Source organism: Dipodomys merriami, unplaced genomic scaffold (assembly GCF_024711535.1).
Source record: "Dipodomys merriami isolate MVZ:Mamm:240054 unplaced genomic scaffold, mDipMer1.0.p SCAF_30, whole genome shotgun sequence".
In the NCBI taxonomy this organism is placed as follows: Eukaryota; Metazoa; Chordata; class Mammalia; order Rodentia; family Heteromyidae; genus Dipodomys; species Dipodomys merriami.
In genome coordinates, this window is record NW_027204493.1 from 3,669,696 (window position 1) to 3,678,367 (window position 8,672).

Below are 8,672 nucleotides of genomic sequence, written 5' to 3' on the forward strand. Positions count from 1 at the left end.
AGTAATAAAATGTCTTCATGTCCACTATTCAAGTGTACACGACATTAGTGGATTTAAGCAACACAAATTATACCCATAAAGATCAGGCAATCTGATGTCCAAAATGATTTCAATGAGGTTAACCAACATCCAGGGTCTGTAGAGCTGCATGCCTCTGGAGGCTTCTGAAGAGAATCCATTTCTTGCTTTTCCCCTTAATAAAATCCAAGTGCATTCCCTAAGTCAAGGCCCCTTCCTCCATCTTTAAAATGGATCATTTCAACTCTGTTTTCCTACCATAATGCTTTCTCTCACCGTGATTCTCTTGTGCTCCTCTTCTTGTAGGAATTCTTGTGATTATATTGGATGCCCTGTAATAACACAAAGGTAATCTCTCCATCTCTAGATCAGGAGAGATTAAAGGGTAGAAATCTTTATGGTACCATTATTCAGCCTGTTATTTCCTGCCTTGCTTTTGTTGTTATTCACCATCCTTGTTTCTCTCAATCCCTGGCCTTTCTATATACCATTCCCACCACCCATCTAGTTCACACTCATCGCTGAATATTTCTTTCAGGTACAACTCTTTCTGGGAAGGCCTCCTCCTATAAGCCAGGATATGATGCTTCTGTCCATCTCTGTCATACCCTGTGTTCACTTCCCTTATTACCTTACTGGCCTATCATTATTTCATTGTTACCTTACTGGCCTATAATTATTTCATTGACTCATCCATGTTTTACCACTTAGAAGATCATGGTTGTTTGTGTTTATAGCTCTTGCTAAACACAGTACCTAAAATCTAGCAGGTATTTGGTCATAAACAGGGAATGATGGGATCACGAAATGAATAAACACACTAGTGCATCGTTATTCAAGAAGAATGGCAAGTTAGACTATTCAGAGTCTGGCACACCACATCCCTGAGAAGCAGCACATCTGGGCAGCCACGTGCAAGGAGTCAGTTGCCTTTGCCATCCACGCTACCCTCCCCAGCTGTGCTGTTAACCACTGTGACCACAGACATGGGGAAATAATAGAGTGGAGTGGGGCAAGAACTTTCCAAGTTTCATTTCTCTGGAGAATATCTGCATCTAATTTTGTTTGGATATGTGTTTATTTTAGATCCCCATTGTGTCTACCTTAACTTCAGAACTTAATGGCTACTGTGGGCATTCATGGACAGCTTGTAATAATATAACTGCTTGAAGAAGAAAGTGTAATGTGTAAACCTTGAAAGATCTTAGAACACATTAAAATTCCTTAAGACACTGTTTAAAAAAACCAAACACAAAACAACAGGCAATCCTCCTGAGGATTGAAAAACAGTTTAAATACTGAATTGTGCTGCAACACTTGAGTTAAGCTGGAAGATTCAGGTGTCAATTTTGCTCTATTGTCAATTAAAAAACAAAAACCTCATGAGTATCACTGGTCACTAGACACTATGATTATACAACTTAAGGAGGAGGGGAGTCAGGAGAGAAAAACTGGGAGAAAATGAGGGAAGAAGTGACACTGTTCAGAATGAAATATGCACATTATATGACTTCTGTAACTGTAACCCTTCTGTACATCACCTTTATAATAACTGCTGTTCCGCTTCTCATCAAGAAGAAGAGCAGAACTTGTAGACTGAAAAGACATTTTTATTTGAAATTTGACCCTGTAAAGTGGTAACTGTACTCAGCATTTGGTTAAAAAATGGGGGGGGGGTACAAAATAATCAGAAATATTTTACTATCATGTCGACTGACTGCAATACTACTTTTAGAGCCATTAATTTTAATTACATAAAAGTTCTACAAATGATACTTACAAGCATATCATAAAATCCGTAGTTATATGGTAATGTTTTAAAGAATTCAAATATGAAGTTGAAAATATTGATATAAATGATGATTTGAATCTTGTTTTTAAATAAAAACTTCAGTAAAAAGTAATAATCTTGATTGCCAACTTGATTAGGTTAGTAAAGCACACCACAGGGTTTGTTTCCAGAGAGAGTTAAATGAGGACTGCTCTGACCTAAACAGTGACTTAATCTGTTGGTGCACTGATTATAGATTAGCATTCTTGAGAAGCGATGAAAGGTAGGAGGTAGGGCCTAGTTTGAGGAAGAAGGTAAACGGAGCCGGGTGAAGGTCAACGGAGCTGTGTCCTTAGTTGCTATATATTTCCCTGATGCCCCCCCGCCATAATCTTTCTCTGCTTCCTGGTCACCAAGATATAAACTGCTTTGATCTACCAGTCCTTCCAGATGGATTAGCATTTCTGAAATTGGGATTCAAAATTCACCTTCTTTTAAGTCATTTATATCAAGCATTCTGCAACAGCAATGAGAAAGGTAACACATGAAGTATCAATAAAATATAAACCAGTGTCATAGTGAGTGGTTAATGATTAGAAGCTCCTCATTAAAATATTCTGCTATCACCACACTTAATATTTTTCTTGAAATTCAATTAGAGAAGAAAATAAAATAAGAAACCTAAATTGTGAATGGGAAGAAACTAAATTGTCCTTATTGGCAGGTAATGTGGTATATTGAAAAATGCAAGGAGATTTATTTTTAAAAATTAAAATCTATTTTATTGCCATGTATTTATTTCTTCAAGTCTGTGTTGAATCTTTGCTATTTAATATTTATCAGTGCTCCTAAATGTAAAATATAAACATATATAACTATGTTATAAATATATTAAAGATATTACTCTTCTAATTACATGAATCACTATATTTTAAATCTAATATGTAATCTTCCATATTATTTTGTCCTATTTTTCTGAATATGAATGACATGGGAGTTTTTATCACATGGAGAAATTCAAGAATAGCATGCACAATTTTACTGAAACAAAGAATTTGGAAGAGACTAATCATATGTGATTTTAAAATCTGATTTAATAAAAATTGACAGAATATTAAATGGCATAGAATAGAGTCTGTGTCAAGATTCAAGTAATTACAAAAATTTTATCTGTTTCTAATTGCTGATGAAAGGTAGATTATTTAATAAATAATTTTGGAGCAACACATTAGAAATGTTAAAACAAAGAAGACTGACCTCTTATTTCAAAATAAATACAATATAGATTAAAATTATGAGTAATTTTAAAGATGAAAATAAATATGGTAGAAAATATGAATAAATCATCGTAGGTTTTTCAGATATGGAAAACATTTCTAAATAGAACAGGAAACACAGAAGCCAAAAAGTTTGATATATTACATAAGCTTATAAACTTTTTAATTGCAAATAATACTTATAATCTCTTTTTGAATTTTAAAATATCAATAGCAACAAGGAGAGATAAAGTAATCTGGAAAAATGTGATTATGACAGAAAAAAAACAAGAGCTAATATCCTTGACACTTAAAGGGTCTTACAACATGAAGAGTCCAAGAAAGAAAAAACAAAACTGCATTAATAGAAATCAAGCTCACAGAAGAAATCAAACTAATTTTTAAGATATGAAAATATATTCAATCACTTCAAGAATAAAACCATTCAAATGAAATGAATGTGATATTTTCCTTTTTAGATTGCATATGAAAAGAGAGGCAAATCAGTTGAGTTCAAATGAGTTTCTGTGCCATGAGTTTTATCTTTCTTCTGAAAGTAGCATCCTAGCCTAACTTGCATTTTCACAGCAAAGAAAAAAGGAAGCAAGGTCCAGGCACCGGTGGCTCACACCTGTAATTCCTAGTTACTCAGGATGCTGCTATCTGAGAGTCCAGGTGCAAAGCCAGCCCGGGAAATGAAAGTCCGAGAGACTCTTATCTTCAATTAACCACCCGAAAACTGGAAGTGGCATTGTGGCTCAAGTGGTAGAGCACTAGCCTTGAGCTGAAGAGCTCATGGACAGCGTCCAGGCCCAGAGTTCAATCCCCATGACCGACAAAAAATAATAATAATAAGCAAGAAGGAAAACTGCAGGGTTAATATATCTATCCATCACACTTTATTCTATTAGCTAAGCAGATCATATGACTAAACCTAGAGCCAAAGACAGAAAAGATATATTACTTCCTGAACAGAAATTCCAAATCCACTTGACACACTAGGTATCTACAGGAAGGGATAGGCCTCAAAGTCACTCCTCTAGCTAAAAACTTTCAGTGGTTTCTCAGAATGGCATACAACTTCTCAATAAGGAAATGTCTTCATGTCTACTATTCAAGTGTTCACCACCTTAGTGGATTTAAGCAACACAAATTATGCCCATAAAGATCAGACCATCTAATGTCCAAAATGATTTCAATGAGGTTAACCAACATCCAGGGTCAGAAGAGCTGCATACCTTTGGAGGCTTCTGAAGAGATGTAGGCCCACTAAAGCTCCGCTCACCACACACCACAAATACAGGCCTCGTTCCAAGGAAATCCTTCCTGTCTAATCCACTCCGCAGTGGGACCACCTTCATCATCTTCTTCCTATCATTTAGTGGATGACTTTTGCCTATATTTGTCTGTACCTTATTGGGAAACTTTGGGAAAGAAATAAGTGGTTGGATCATGAAAGGATTTCAATACTTACAGATTTCTTAATCTAATATCCAAAATGCATGCACATTTCTTACTGAAATTAGCTAATGAAAAAAATAAAAACCATTTCTTTCCTTATCATGAAATGAAAGGTTTTCTTTTTAATGTGATGGATCCAACTGAAAAGTCTACTGTACTTCCCTAGACCAGTGGTGAGAGAATGTCACTAAGAGAATGTCATGCAGTGATTAACCTGAAGTTGGCTCAGCATCTGTGGGACCAGGAACATGATGGGTACTTAGTCAAAACAGAGGTGGTAAAGGAGGAAAGAGATAAAGGATGTTTGTACAAGTTTACACTCCCACCAACAATGCAGTAGGGTTCCCTTCTGGCTACATCCTCTCCAGCATCTATTGTTATTAGAGTTCTTGATTATAGCCGTTCTAACTGGGGTGAGGTAGCATCACAATGTTGTCTTGATTTGCATTTCTTTTATGGCTAGAGAAGTTGAGAGTTTCTTCATGTCTCTTTTTAAGTCTTTAGCCCACTTATTAATCAGAGGAGTTGGGGAGGTGGGGAGGGAAGGGATGGTAGGGGAAAAACAAAGGAGGAGGTAACAATGCTTGATAGAAAATGTACTCATTACCTTACTCATGTAACTGTAACCCCTCTGTACAGTATTTTCACAATAAAAATTAAAGGTCTTGGGAAACTATGTCTGTATTTGAAGTAACATGAACTGAAAAATGTGAAGAAAGAGAAATGTCACTCAAATATATCATTAAAGTGCCTTAAAATAAAAACAAGTTTCTGTGGCTCCCAAGTATAGTCTAAGAGCTTTACTAGTATGAACTCTTTTAATCCTCATCCTATAATATAGTCATCTCCACCTAGATAAGGAAACTACAATTTAAAAAGTGAAGTGCTTTACCTACTCACACAGTCACTATGCCACAGAGGGCTGTATTTTAAACCATCCAGATTGGTTCTAATCCTCTCTTTTAATCTGTAATTTTTCTGCCATTTTTGCAAGAGAGATAACAGAGGTCTTTGGACATTTGGAAGAACAGTGCTCATACACTGACCTGTAAGATCGCTCAGTAAAAGCAGAAGATGGGGTGGGGTTAACAGAGGGCAGGAAGGAATGTTTCCTTCTATTTTTAATGTGATGATTTTGAAGTAAACATGAGCAAGATGTACAAATGTCTGTGACCTGAGCTCCTGCAATCAAAGTAAGATGGGTCTTCCATTGCTGCTTTGCTGATAACAGGCATTATATGTTATATATTTTGCTTTTTAACTCGCTTTGCTTCTAATCTTTTGCCTACAGTTTCCATTTTACTCACACTCAATCTTGATGATCAGATTAGTACATTTCCAAATCCACAAGTCCCCTTTCTGAAGTTTATTAGAAGAGTTGGTTATCACTTCTAATTAAAGGCCTCCAAATAAAATTAATCTCTTTTGACTGAGCTTTTCCCTTTAATATGATAATAAGAGAGCACATTTAGACTACATTAAGGTAGCCTAAATTATATGGAAATAAACAGCATTCAGAAAAGGGAAATTGCTGTGAAAATTATATTCAGTAAACTAGAACAAAAGTATGTTATCCTGTTCAGGCTTTTATAACAAAATACTACAGACTGAGTAGCTCATGGACAACACAAATTTGCTTCTGTAGTTCTGAAGGTCAGAAAGTCAAGTTCAAGATACTCGAAGATTTGATCAGGCTGAGATCAAGGTCCGCTTCCTGGTTGACACCTCCTCATATTCTCACAGAGTTAGTACAGTGAACAAGGTCTGCTGAACCTACTATACAAAACTAACTCCATTTATGGGGGTTCTCACTTCATGAGCTGAGCATTTCTCTAAATACAGCTTCTCAATTCTATCACTGTGGGGAATTGTAGTTCCACATACCAATTTGGTGAGGATACAAAGTTCAGACCATAGCAAGAGATAGCTAAAACCCTTGAAAGATACAAACATGCCCCTCACCCTTCAGCAGACTAGTTAGGGTGTCCCCTTAGGATTTTATTAGCTTGTTTTATTAACAAACCTAAAGTGATGCAAGTTTCTCTCCTACAGGCTTTCTCTCCTACTTGGCTTTGTGGTATCAAAATACAAAGGTCAAAGAGAACATTTTTATTAGTCCCCTCCAGGGACTTGTGAAATAAGTATTAAGGTCTTTCTGGCAAAATGAACACATTAAACTGTCAGCCAAATTTTACTCAAAGGTTTCTACTTCAGGCCCATTGTTTTGATTCCCATGATCGGAGAACCTCATAGTTATTCTCAGTATTCCAATGAGGGACCTTGCTCTAGAGCAAAATATTTTTTATTTGCAAACATAAATAAATAACTTGCTTCTAGTATATGTGATAAGGCCAATCATCTGCAAAGAAGTCTCCTAAGCCTATAGATATGAAGAATTCCAATCCTTTAGTTATAGAGACAGATAATGAGTTTCAAGATTTGGAAGACGATGAGAATTGGGTGACAAGTCTTACTGGTTGGAAAATTACATGATTGACTAAGACTTTTGTTTCTTTTTGCTCATTTGCTGAAATTGCTAAGTGTAGAGATGCTTTAGTTCTATACTTCCTCCACTAGCAGAGATGTCACTCCTTCTGGGATACAGAAACCACTAAGCATGCCTCTATAATAAAATGAAAAGCAGACCCTAAGGACTGTGATTTTTGAGAGGCAGGGACAGCTAACTGTCCACTAAAATTTGTACTCTTCTCCCATTAAATAGAATTTCAGTGGCAAAAAGTTAATGTACAAGAACTGCCTTTCCCATCCTCCTTTGTATCTTTCCCATTTTGATATGATCATTTGACTAGTGATCATTAAGTGAAATCCAGCTATAAGTGGCATGTACTTCATCCAGGCAGCGCTTTTTAGAAAGTCTTTCAGTATCCTCAGTACCCCTCCTCCTGTTCAGTTGTCATTGACTATGGTTCCCTGGAAAATGGCAGAACCAAACAAGATAGAAGCCTGCCACACAATCACTACAGAAATCACTACAAAGAATCACAAAGGAATCACTACAAAGAAAAGCTGTTCACTGACAATGAGTAAAAAAAATACATATTGTGTTATTACTTGTTTAAATGTGACAAAATTTATTAAAGAGTGTTTCGAGCATACCGTACAGTATTGCTTACTACTAAAGGTAAGCTGTTATTCTTTCCCATCCTCATACTCATCTGAGTCTTCAATCAGGTCAGGAAACGAGGACTGTGTTTTCCACAGCCCATCAGTGGCATGACATTCCTGTTTTAGCACCGAATGCTGTGAGCTTGTTAAATCCCAAGGAGCAGACAAATTCAAGTCTCTGAAGCTAGGAGTCGACAGGATTCAGTCCTGGACTATGAGAAATTCTTTGCTGAAGGCTTATAATCCTGTACACATGCCTGAAAGTTGTATATGTTATGTTTCTTTAAATTTCAGAACTTTTAAATAATAAGTAAAACACTAGAAAATAAACAAATTAGAATCCAAATTTTATCAGAAGACCAAAGACAACAGAACAGCATCACGAGGAAGTCTGCTAAGTGGACAGAAAGTCAGAGCCCACTCCAGGCTTCCGATTCAGAAATACCATGTGCATACCATCCACTGTGGTCCGTGTGCTCAGGAAAGTTAGAGAAGGTCAGCTTCATCTTCCGGTGGCCCCTCTTCTCAGTTCCACCCCTTCCCCAAAGGGAAGGGCCTAGAGGTATGAGTAACCAACTTACAGCCATGTTTGTTACCTAAGAAGCAGTTATTTAAAAGGAAATCAGTCATAAAACCTTTTTTTTAGGTATTATATATGGGAGACTACAAGTGACTTCAAAATAAGTGACTTCAAAAAACAATTCCCAAAACAGGTTCAAACTAGATCTCTACAGTTTACCCTAAGCTCAAAAAGCCACCACAGCTAGCAGCAGCCAGCTTTCTCCTTATCTTCTCTTTTATCCTATTAGGCTGATCTAATAAGTGAGGAGTCCATTCCATGCAAGTCTGGCATGAACCCAGAGGGCCATCCAAGCTTATTTTCCTTTCTTCACTGTCCATAAAATTCAGTATGTTTAAATCCCTACACTATAATATAAAAGTAGAAAAAAGTCATACAATTCAGAATAAAGTGGGTTTTTTTACTTTAAGAGTATTCACCAAGAGACACAGTAAAATAAGTGCACTCAGAAAATTTCACA